This window comes from Halichoerus grypus, chromosome 1, assembly GCF_964656455.1.
Source record: "Halichoerus grypus chromosome 1, mHalGry1.hap1.1, whole genome shotgun sequence".
NCBI classification, from domain to species: domain Eukaryota; kingdom Metazoa; phylum Chordata; class Mammalia; order Carnivora; family Phocidae; genus Halichoerus; species Halichoerus grypus.
The window spans coordinates 161,439,809-161,452,170 of record NC_135712.1 but is presented as its reverse complement, the minus strand read 5'-3'; the positions used below and the strand labels follow the sequence as shown (position 1 = coordinate 161,452,170).

Genomic DNA, 12,362 nt, shown 5'->3' with positions numbered 1-12,362 from the left:
TCTGGCTCCGGGGGGAGGGGAGCCGGTCTGCAGCCTCTGCAGCTGGGGTTGGAGAAGGAGGAGGGGCCTGGGGCAGGGCTCTGCTCTGGGGGATCTAACCCACTGAACGTGGGATCCAGCAAACCAGCAATGCTTTCACTGGACCAGAATTGCAGGTCAGTGTGGGGATGTGGAAGGAGGGTCAGCCTACTAAGGGCAAGTAGGTAAACCGAGGCTGAAGCTTGGATGACCCATGGCAAGCACCCAGAGTTGGCTCAGAATGGCAAAGCCCAAGTGCCAAGCACAGGCCCACAGGAAGCAGGGGCCCTGGACTTCTGAGGCATCGGGTGGGGGAGGGATGCGCAGGGTGGCCACGGTGGGGAGAGGTGGCGTCCCGGGAGGACAGGCAGCGTGGCACGGGAGGAGAGGTGTAGTCCAGGGACACTGCCTCCAAGGGTGTGTCCAGTGTCATAATAGCCGCTCCCCAGGAGGGCAGGGACAGGCTGTGCTGGGGAGCCAGGCCATACCCCAAGGCCCCAGAGGTCGAGGACACTGGCCATGCTACCATGCACAGCGAACAGAGGCTTGTGTTTCTCCATAGTCGTTTCAAATCCATTATTTGCCCCCATGAACGATTTACTTATCCCCCTTTTACAAATGTGGAAACTGAGGCACGGAGGGGTAAAGGGACTTGTAGCAAACCCATGGCGAGTGAGGGTGGAGTGGGGTCTGACCCCAGGTTCGGCTGGCTCTGGGCCCAGATCCAGAGCTGGGCATCAAGTCTCTGTGCAGGGGCTCTGGACTCCGGGCATGGAGTTCATGGGCCTGGCCTGTAGTCTACGAGGACTCCAAGGGGAGGCCCCTTTAGGGATAAGCATGGTGGTCCCAGGCCAAACACACCTGAGTCCCAATCCTGGCCCAGTCCCAGTCTCGAGCTGTTAGACCCATGGTGCTTCCCCGCTCTGAGCCTCAGTATCCTCAGCCATGATGAGGCTAAGAGGCTGCCTCGCAGGCCACTGTGGGACCTCGGGTGGGGCTCCCTCCCCTCCTCTGACTGCATTCACCTGCACTCACCACCTCTGACCCACCATTTATAGCAGGTGGCAGGATTGACTGGTCTCCTCAGTGGGGCCAACAATGACCAGGACACACAAGACCCTGCCTGGAAAGATAGGCAGTGAACAAGCCCACAGCTAAATGGCTTAGCTCCTTTCACGTGGGGCTCTGAAAGAAATAAAACAGAGTGATGGGATGAGAGCATAAGGGGCAGGGCTGCTTTAGACACACCAGGAAGGCCTCTCTGAGGGGAAAGTGAGTGTCAAATGTGGCGATGGGGGCCAAGCATCCTAGGTAAAGGGAACAAGTGCAAAGGCCCTGGGGCAGGAATGAGATTGGCATGTTGCAGGACCAGCAAGGTAGCAGGGTGGTTGGAGGTGGGGGTAGGATGAGAGGAGGGTGAGGAGGCAGGGGCCAGCTCGTGCATGGGCAGGGTTGGTCAGTGGCAAGAGGGCCAGTGGGCAGAGCTGCAAGGTGGCAGGCCCAGGCCCCCGTTGGGTCTCTGGCTACAAGGAGCCTCAGGCTGGGAGACTCCCTGTGGGACCTTGGGCCTTGGTTTCCCCAGTGAGCAGGGAGTAGCTGGACTTGATGTTGCCAAGGGTCCTTTGTAACTGAGCTCCCGAACTGGCGTGTGGGATGGAGACAGGGCAGCTTCTCACTGACCTGTCAGAGAGAAAGAAAGCACATGGTTTCTTGCATGTGGGGGCCAAACACGTTTCCCAGGGCTGCTCACCTACCCCAGGACCTGTCCTGGGTCCACCCAGTGTGGCCTGAGCCGGCATGAGCCCCGGGAGCATTTGTCGTGTGGGGGCCATGGGTAACCCTGTCTCACTTTTGCCGCCTCAGGAGCTCCCTGGAGACCGGAAGCAGCCTGTCCACTGACCACTACAGCTACTGTCTCTCCCTCTCCTCTGGGCCCGCTCTTCCCATCGGCACCGAGGGTGGGCCCAAGAGGCATCACGGGAAATTAGTCTCCCCGTTTAGCCCTAAACCTCCCCCCGGGACCAGAGGTACTGCTGACACATCCTCTGAGAACCAGTCCAGGGAGGAATGGTCCCCTGAGGACTAGGGCTCAGCTAATGGTTCCTCTGAGATCCAAGGCTGGGGTCCCTCTGAGGGCCAGCCTGCGGCCACCAGTTCCCATGACAACAGGGCAGCGACCCAAGGGCGAAGCTGATGCTTTCTATCGGTTTTCGGATGGTAGTTGGGGGGAGCGGGGCTGTCCGAGGGCCTCTGCCTTCACATGTGTTTTGCACCTTGACATTTCCATAAGATGTCTTCAGAAAAAGACATGCTCTAACTTCACACGAGAGGGTTGGAGACCGAGACACTGAGGAAGGTCCTGTGGATCGGAAGTCAGTCAGTCTCTGCTCACAGGCCAGGGGCGCAAAAGACAAGTCACAGGCCGCTGGTCCCGGAGTGGTGTTGGCATGGGGAGCCGTGTCTGACGTAGCAGCCTGAGCCAGGGAGGAGGGGACTGGCCTCGTGGACTAGAAATAGGCTGGTCCTTGTGAGGGGTGGGAAGCGAGGCGCTGCCGAGAAGGGGCGTACTTGGTGACGATCCGCAAGGGTGGATGTGGCCCAGCGTGCAGAGCCAGGAGGGGTGAGGCAGAGGGTCGGGCTGAGCTGAGTCCCTCTGGGGAGCCTGAAAGGAGGCCCATGAGGTTTTGAGCCCCAGCACTGGAGACACCGCAGGGCCTGGGCCCCCTGTGCTGGGGACAAGAGCCATGGATGCTCCACTGGGATGGGATGGTCCCGGCCACCGGCTCTGAAAGCCTAAGGCTGCCTGAGGCTCTGAGGAGGGCAGAGGGGTGACCATCCGGGTGCTGCTTCCTCGAGCCGTCGTGGTGCTGGCAGCCCCCCTGGGGGGTGGACAGCGGCTCCCACACTCAGATAATCCTGTATGGGGACGCCCCATGGCCACGGCCACATGTGATACTGACAGGAGTGGGCACATGTGACAAAAGCCCACAGTAACCCAGCTCCTCACCACCGCACAGAACTAATACATTAGTATTTTACAGAAGTCACTTGTTCAGGATTCTCAGCCGGTGAGCAGAGCGTGCTGTGAACACTCCCCAAGGCCACAGCACACTCCTCGCCCGCGTGGACACACCTCCTCGTGCCCGCAGCTCCTGGGACTGCGCCGGCACCATCACACACGCTGCGTCCAGAACCCGCGCACGCTCCATTCCTCATGCGGTCAGCCCCTTGCTCGCACCCGCCCGCGCACGGGCTCCCACACCCCCACGGCCACACTGCATTTTCACGTGCTCACCGCCGGACGGCCCGGCCTGGCTGGCCCGGGGTGCTGGGCAGGTGTGTGGGTGTCTGTGACAGAACGGGCCGAGCCCAGGGTGAGACGGTCACGAAACTGCTGTAAAGACGCTGAGCCACTGGTTTCTCTGAAAACCACCCAGCAGTGTGGCTCCCCGCCGCTTTATCTGCTCTGCCAGCCCCTAGTCAGCACTCTGCTCAGGGCCAGGCGGGGAAGGCTCTAGAATGAAGGGAGGGTGCATGGGGCTTTTGTCCCTGAGTGTCTGGGGGTTGGGGAGGGGCTGTCACATGTCCCCTGCTCCCCTCAGGTTTGACCCTGACCCAGCTCTCACCAGACCAGACAGGAGGTCATGGTCAGGAAACGGCCACGGTAACCACCACCCCCAAGGCTGGTCACACTTGACCTCGAAGCCAATGACCCAGTGTCTTCATAGCCCTAGAGGACCAAGCTAGGGGTCAGAGCAGACAGCAGGACCCCCTAGCTCTGCCCTTTCCCCCTCCTCCACCCAGCCCTTATTTCATGAGCACCTATGGGTGTCGGGTGCTTGTGATACTGTGGGGAACAGTGTTGCTGTCTTTGCTGAGATGCTGTGTCAGGCGGAGGGACAGGCAGCAAACAAAGGAATCGGGCTTTAAAATACCATGTCAGGTGGTGGTAAATTCTATGAAGAAAAATAAATCCGGGTGAAGAGGATAGAGAGTGATAACAGGGTGGTCAGGGAAGGCCTCTGTGAGGAGGGACCATTTAACCAGACACCAGAAGGAAAGTGGAGGTGAGCCACGTGACTGGAGGAAGAGCATCAGGCAGTGGGGATGGCCCGTGCAAAGGTCCTGAGGTGGAACGTGCTTGGTGCATTTGAGGAACAGAAAAGGGGCAGGTGCCAGTTGGGATCTGTGATGTTGCAGTCCCATGCATCCTGACTGCTGACCCTCGCGGCAGCCTTGGGGCACAGGCAGAGCCAGGCTCAATGTTCTCATTTCACAGATGAGGAAAACTGAGATGCAGAGACCAGAGGAATATTGGTGTCCGACCCAGGCCCAGGACCCAGGGCCCCCACCAAGCCTCTCCCACCAGCACCTGGCCTCCGTGCGCTTTTTGTGCGGCAGCGCTGTGGGAGCCTCGGGGAAACCTGGCCCTCAGGCCCCAGTGGAAGAGGTGCCATTCTGCCCGTCCATCCCACGGAGGTTCTGGAGGCCCCATTCACAGCTTGGGAATTCAGAAACAAAGGTCCCAGCCAGCAATTGCCTCCTTTCAAAGGCACAGCCGGCTTCCTCTGCCACAGGCGTGAGAGGGAAGCTGATGTCCTGGTAGGGGGAGAGGGGCGGGGCGGCACTTCACGAGGCCTGTGCTACCTTGGCAAACAGGCAGACAGGCTCCTCACCCTTGGCAGATGGCCACTGTCACCCTCCTTCCCCATCTGCCCCGCGGTTATCAGCCCGGTTCTCCAGCAGCTCATGTCTCCCCAGCCCCGGACAGTGCGGGGCTTTCTGGGTCCAGCTTGGGCGCAGACTAATGATGCTGGGTGTGCCCTTTCCCTGGCTGGGCCTCACACTCCCTGTTTGTACAATAGGAGCCTTGGACTGAGCCATTTCGAATGCCCTTCCAGTTGTAACTGTCCACGATGGGATATTTCCAGGCGAGTTACTCTCCAGGGCGGGGTTTCTCTGTTTCACCACTACTAACAGCTGGGGAGGGATTGTTCTTTATTGTGGGGGCCATCCTGTGCATCAGAGGATGTTGAGCAGCATCTATACACCACTAGATGCCAGTAGCACACCCCTCCCCAGTTGTGGCAACCCCAGATTTCTCCAGACATTGCCACCTGGCCCCTGGCGGGGCGGCGGGGAGCGGCAAAATCGCCCCTGGTTGAGGACCACTGTTCTAGAAGCAGCATGCGTGCCAATGCCAGAGAATGCCCTCCTGGCGCAGGTGACTCTGTTCTTTGGCTTTGTCAGAGTGCGGGGCTGGGATCAGGCCCCTGGTTCCGCACCTGGCCCCCAGGAGCCTGGCAGCCTGACTCAGCACCAGCTCCCATCTGAGGCTGCCGTCTCCTGGATGTCCCCTCTCACGCATGGTACGGAGTCTTTTCTGAGCCTCAGTTCCCTCATCTCCGAGCAGGGGAGGGTCGTAAGGACCCCACGGGACCACCACTGTATAAATGATGTTGAGCCAACCAGGGACCTGGAGTGGGGGGCGGGGGGTGTGCTGTTCGTAGGAGGGCATTTCGTGTGCTAAGACCCTTCCATTCTGCTACCCAAGCTCCTTCGTTCCTTCCACTAATGATGACTAGGTGCCTGTGGTGGGCCCAGCTGGGGCCGAGCTGGGGGATGGGCGGTGAAAAGAGAGAGAGGCGGGGGCCCTGCCCAGGAGATGCGCATGCTGCAGCCAGCGCAGAGCGGTGGTAAATAAGTAACCAGGATCGTTTTGGAGGAGGGCACATCCAGGGGAGCAAATTAGGGCGCGGGGTGAAGGAGGCTCTGAGGAGGTGTTGGAGGTGATATCTGATGGATGATGAGTTGCTGCCCCAGAGGAGGGGGCTCCTCCGGCGGAGAGCACTGCATGGGAAAAGGGTGTTGTGGATTAGGGGACATGAAGGGGGGGCGGGTGTCTGCGGGTCGGGAGCCTAGAGAGGTCAGACGGCCAGCAGGAGCCAGTTTGTCGGTCAGGAGTTTGGCCTTTCTTCTGAGAGTGGCATGTGGCCACATGAGGGTATGGAGAAGAGTTACATTTTAAGGTCCCTGTGGCTGGTGTGTAGGGAATGATCCCTAGAGCGGTCAGAGCAGAAGCAGGACCCACCGGCAGGGATGGGGAGAGAGGCCAGGCCGCATGGTTCTGCTCTGTTGCCTGGGACGGCCTGGGGCCACACAGCCACCCACTCTGCCCGTGGCCCCCTCGTTCCCGCCCAACAGCCCGTGGCCCCTCAGCCCCACGGCTCTCCTCCCTCCCGCCCTCCCTGGCTGGCGGCGGGAGTCCCCTCCCAGCAGCCAATGAGCAGCTGTCATCGAGGTTCCATTTTAGATTTTATCAATGTGTCCCCGTCACCCGGGCAACGGCTCCGGCGGCCCTGTCAGTCTTTCTCTGCCTGCCTTTCAGAGCCAAGCTGCTCCCACCCACACCATGTGGCTAAGTGGTGAGTTCTCGCTCACCCAGGCCGGACTGGGATTCCACCAAACATAACCGATCTGGGTAGCAAGGTCGGCATTCGCCTGTCATTTTGCCCCCTCCTGGCCTCACGCCCGGGTCTTTGGGGCCAGAGCCACTCTGGGCCAGGCAGGCGGGTGGGCAACCACCCGGCCAGGTGCGGGTGAGGCCACCGAGTGTCCGGGGCCTGGTTGGAAGAAGAGGCTTTGAGCCGCCATCAGGAGCCCCAGCATCTAGGCCCCCCAGGATGACGGGCCGGGGGCCCCTGCCACTGGGCACAGCCAGGGCTGCCTTGGTTTGCCCTGGGGAGCCCCAGGGGAACCCCAAGAAGAACCAGCCGCCAGAGACAGCAGCAGTCTGAGACTGCCCCGGGTGAGCAGCACCAACGAGTTGCTAGGCTTTTGTGCACGCTGCTCTTTGTATTGGAGGCGTGTGCTCTAGGAGCCGGCTGGGCAGGGCCGGGCCATGTGAGTGGGGGCTGCGGCGGGACCAGGGTGGGCCAGAGTGGCCAGGCCCCCAGCTCCCCCCAACCCCTCTCTGAGTCCCGGTGGAGGAACCGCGGTGGGCCGGCTGGAGACTGAAAGGTGAAAATGCTCAAGTTCAAGGCCTTTTGCCTGGATTACTGGCAGTTCCTGTGCCTGCAGCCGCTGCATGGAGTCTATAAAAGGTACGTGGACCCTCCGGGGAGGACCTCTGCCACAGGGCAACGGGCTGTGAGGTGAAGTCCCCCCCACCCCCCAGCCCGCGGACTGCAGGGCCTCCTCAGGTCGGCCGGGGGGGTCCCCGCCACTGACCAAGAACGGCGGGGGCGTTTGCCGCGGGTCACTTTGCAACTCGGCTTAATTGTACTCTCATCTCCCTCTAGCCCTGAAACTGGTAGGCTTTCTGCAGGGAAGTGCTCGCCCCAGAGTGTTCAGTGGCCAAATGCTGTGTTTCATTGTTTCTTGCTGCTGGGATCAGCCCTGGAGTGGACTGGATCTTGGGCAGGTGTGACCCCGCAGGAGGGCAGCCTGGCCCTTCCACGGTACATTCCCTCCGGCCTAATGGGTGGCTCATGTGATTCACAGGTGTGACTGCCTGCATCCCAAGCAGGAATTTGAGACCTATTTGGGGAGGCTGAATGGGGGATCCCTGGTCTGGAGGTCAGGAGACCGGAGTTCAAGTCCCTTCCCTTGTTGTGTGACTTTGGACAGGTTGCTTTCCCTCTCTGAGACCCAGTTTCCCCATCTTTTGGTGTTTGGAACTGATTATAGTGGCATTTGGGGACTGCTCCCTGCAGACACCACGAGCCCGGAGGTTAACAAACCTGACAATGTCTTCTGCACGTGTGTTCTGTCTGCTCGCACACCTTGGCCGAGAAACGCGGGGGCCTAGGCCAGCGGGAAGGGCATTGTGGGCCATCCCCGTGGTCTCCTTCAACGGCATGTAATGAAAGACCTGGGAGGAGGGAATTAGAATACCAGCTATTCTGAGGGAATTAGTTTTTCCTGATTTCACACTCTGTGAAGTCCACAGCTATTAGCATGCGAGCAGCTCTGGGAAAGCATGGCAGCTTTTCTTTTCTCTTCCAGGGGCTTTCTCCGAAGGGGGCGGGCCCTGAGGGTCTCCCGGCAGCCTCAGAAAGCAAGTCCCTGTTCTTGGGCGGGTGCCAGGGAAAGAGGCCTGTCCTGCATCTGATGAGCACTGCCACATCTGAGCGGAAGGCCCCACCAGGTGGGATCTCCACCCTGTGCAGGTGGCCGAAACTCCACCCTCACCCCGGGGAGCTGGTTGTTAGAGCCTTGGGGCACCTGGCATATTCTGGCTGTTAGTTATCAAGTGACAGCGGAAGGTGGGGCACTTTCCATGTTCATTCATTGTCAGCCCTACTGCTAAAGAGGCACTAAGCCCCCACTCTGAGCAGGTGAGCCAGTAGAGACTGCAGGGCAGGCAGCCAAGTAAGTGAGGCCACAAGATTTGGACCTAGGTCCCTCTTGTTCTAAGACAGTCTCTCTTGAGTGCTCCCCAACTTGAGGCCATGCAAGCACACCAGGGCCTTGGAGCGGGAGGGATGACTGAGGCACAGCCCTGCTCCACAGGGGCTCAGGTGGAAAAGGTAGGAGTCGCGGTCAGGGTGTGGGGGCTTCACGGAGGAGGTGACAGCTGAGCGGGCAGTGAAGAGTCTAGAGAAGTTGGCAGGGCTGAGAAGAAGGTGGGTTTCCAGGCAAAGGGAAAAGCATGTGGGGAAAGAAACCAGAAGCTTTCAAAGGGCAGATGTCTGCAGGTGGTAGCAAAAGACCATGGAGCTCGGAGGGGGTGCCAGGGACTGGAGTCCAGGACCTGGGGCTGGGCTTTGTGCTGCACACAGTGAGGACCCCATGAGAAATATAGGGAGGGAGGGGGGGACAAGCTGAGTGTCACCTCTGGGAGTCCCATGATCCTTGTGAGCAGCCTGGCTCAGCCTCCAGGGGGAGCTGGTGACAGCCCCCTTGGCCCCCGCCCACCGTGGGAAGTTCATATTCAGAGTTGGGGCTCTTTTCCCAAGCTCCTACTGCAGCCCAGAGACAAATGGGATATAATCCTCAAGGAGCTCCCAGGCTCCAAGGGGAATAGACCCACTAACAAGCCATGAAAATTAAAGATGGGAGGTAGAAGTGGCACAAAACTACCAGCAGCATGAGGGAGGCTGTCTGGGAGAAATCCAGGAAGTCTTCCTGCAGGAGGTGGCATCTGAGCTGGCTGTAGGAGTGGGATTTTTCCAGACAGGGAAGGGCAGAGAGCATGGCTTAAACAAACAGAAGGAAGTAGGACCGAGCCTGGCATGGTTCAGAAATGGCCAAATGTGAGGCTGAAGTGTAGGGTACCTGTAAGGGGATGAGCCTAGAAAGGAAGGCAGAGTAGGTGACGATAATGCTGAAGCTCACTGAGCACCCACTACATGTGAGGTCCCATTCCAAGCCCCGACCCTGCGGCAACCCAAACAAGTGGGGGATGTGATTATCCCGTTTTCCCGCTGAGGGGAAACTGAGGCACAGGAAGGAGAAGTAGTTTGCCCAGAGTCCCATGGCCTGTCAGTGGGACCATCCGGATTTTACCAGGTGATCTGGCTGCGGAGGCCACTCGCTGCCAGCTGAGGAGTCGAACTATGCATCCCAGCAAATGAGATGCTCAGGGCTGGGTCAGTCCTCTCTCCATCCCCAGTGAGTGACCATAAATAACGGTGACACATCAGGGAGACAAGAACTTGGCTTTATGATCAGACCTCATCCTGGCAGAGCGCTCAGAAACTCACTTTCCCTCCAAGCCCGCCCCTGTACGATGTGGGAGGGCTGCTAGCCCACCTCTCAGGGCTTTTGTGGGGATTGACAGGGACAACTCTGGGAAAGCACTTAGTAGGGGCATAGGAAATGGTGGCTGTCCTGGCCCACACAGACCTTCCATCCCGCCCCCCCTCCCCCGCCCAGGAAGGCTTTGCAAACAGAACCTCTTGGCTTTTTTCCTGATGCCATATTCCGTTGTTTAAAACAGCGACCCAAAACTTAAGAGTATGAAAAGGATGTTTTGCAGACAATGCATAATTAACCACTTCTAAACACAGGGTGTGCCAGGCTCCCTTGAAGCTGTTAATTATTCTTCATTAGAGATCTTAAATTAATGTAAAATAATCCTGGAGCTCTGCCAGAGGCTGAGGCTGGGGGAGGAGCGGAGCTGCTTATTTCAACTAGAGAATGAAAGAATGTTTGTAGGGCACTTCTGCATTCCGCCGGGGGGGGGGGGGGGGGGGGGGGGGGGGGGGGAGGTGGCCCTGCGGTTCTTCAGCTTTGGCCAAGAGGCCACTGTAGGAGGACATGGAACCCTCCCCCCAGTCGCCAGAGCCCAGCAAACCGCAGGGTACACTTGTTCAAGAAACAGGTGCAAAGAACGTAGAGAGTAATATACCCAATCGCCTGACTTCACAAATAAACTGTTACCAATGTGGCGGGTGGCCCCTGTGGACCTCCCCCAAATGCCATCCCACCCCCGCCCGCTCCCCCAGAGTTAAACCTAAGTAGTGCGCCGCCACCTCCCCCCTTTTCCATCTGTCTATTTCCCATGCACATTCTTATAACTTTGCTAACACAAAAGCTGTTTTACATGTTTTTAAACTTCAGATATATGATGTAATCTGCAACCTGCTTTTAAAAATCTTTCAATTGCAGTAAAGTACACATAAGTTATAATCGACCATCTTAGCCATTTTTTAAGTGTCCTGTTCAGTGGCATGAAGCACATTCACACTGTTGTGCAAACATCACCACCATCCGTCTCCAGGATATCACAGAACTCTGTCCCCCTTAAACACCAGTGCCCCCCATTCCCCTCCCTGCCCAGCCCCTGGCAACCCCCATTCTACTTTCTATCTCTGAATCTGACCAAGGACCCCATATAAGTGGGATCATCCAATGTTTGTCCTTTTGTGGCTGGCTTATTTCACTGAGCACAATGTCCTCAGGGTTCATCCACTGTAGTAGATTGCAGAATCTCTTTCGTTTTTTTTTTTGTTTTTTGTTTTAAAGATTTTATTTATTTATTTGACAGAGAGAGAGACAGCGAGAGAGGGAACACAAGCAGGGGGAGTGGGAAAGGGAGAATCAGGCTTCCTGCCGAGCCGGGAGCCCGATGTGGGACTCGATCCCGGGACTCCAGGATCATGACCTGAGCCGAAGGCAGTCGCTTAACCAACTGAGCCACCCAGGCGCCCCTCTCTTTCATTTTTAAGGCTGAAAATGTTCCATTGTATGTAGAGACCACACTTTGTTTATCCATTCCTTCGTCAGTAGGTGCTTGGCTTGCTCCCACCTCTTGGCAATTGTGAATAATGCTGCTGTGAACATAGGTGTGCAGTTATCTATCTCTTCAAAGTGCAACTTGATTCTTTCACTCAACATTTATTGGTGAGCTTCATCCATGTTACCATGTATAATTCTCATTCATTCGTTTTCATTGGTGTATGGTATTCTGTTGTATGACTATGCCATTGTGCCAACATCCGTTCTGCTGTTTTGATGAATTAGGTGGCTTCCCATTTTTCGCTGTTACGGACAGGGTTGCAGTAAAGGGTCTTGCACATACCTCCTTGCTCATGTTTGCGGAGTTTCTGTAGGGTTTGTACCAGGGCGGTATATGAGTACCTTAAGCCTCACTGAGGTTTGTACAATTGCTTTCCAAAGTGGTTGTAACAGTGTGCATCCTCACCAGCAGTGGGCAAGAGTCCCCGTGTCTCTACATGCTTGCCTGCACTCGGTATTAAAAGCCAGATGCGATTTTTAATGTTGAAAGGAGAGCAAGAGACAGAGAGGAAGAGGAGAGAGCGCTGTAAATGGTGTGGGACTCCACCCATAGCCCCACACAGCCTCAGGCAACCTGAAGTGGAGGGTGAGACACACATGTGCTGTTCCCTCAGTGTGTTCCAGGTCCTCTGGAGTGAGGGATTTTTCAAGAGTAATTATAACTGTGCATGTTCACTTGCCCCCAGGCTGACTTGTAGCCTCGCCTCTGAGCATATTATGGATGTCTGGTTACAAATGTAGGATTACTCTAGATTAGACCACTTAGTTCCTGATGGGCAGGTCTCACTGACCACTTCTGTTGGAAATAACCAAGGCCAGGTATATCAAAACCACAGTGTGAAGAAACTCACTTTGGAGAGCGCTCCCTAAGCCTCAGCCCCCGTGAGTGGATTTGGTTGGCTTGCAGCTCCGAGGGCTCAGCCCAGGGAGCCGGACAGGCAAACCTTCCAGGACAGGTTAGGGGGTACCAGGGTGCTCCCAACACACACCAGAGTCCCAGACCTCAGCTCTTGGCTGGAAGTTCAGTCTGTTGAGGAGAAGCGTGGCAGTGAGACCCCAGATACTCTGTGACTTGGGGAGACCTCACAGGCTCTGAGGTC

At 57.4% G+C, this 12,362-nt stretch overlaps 1 protein-coding gene across 2 annotated transcripts in view; it reads left to right on the top strand.

The window, feature by feature from the left end:
• Window positions 1-12,362, top strand: part of IQSEC1 (IQ motif and Sec7 domain ArfGEF 1) — a 371,367-nt gene that overhangs the window by 223,402 nt on the left and 135,603 nt on the right. Inside the window, exon 3 of one of the 2 annotated variants that reach the window (XM_078074599.1) lies at window positions 1,882-1,927. The exons of the other annotated variant lie outside the window; for it this stretch is intronic. The gene's annotated coding sequence lies outside the window, so the exon portion shown is untranslated. The remainder of the gene's footprint in view (window positions 1-1,881; window positions 1,928-12,362) is intronic. 2 annotated transcript variants of the gene reach the window in all.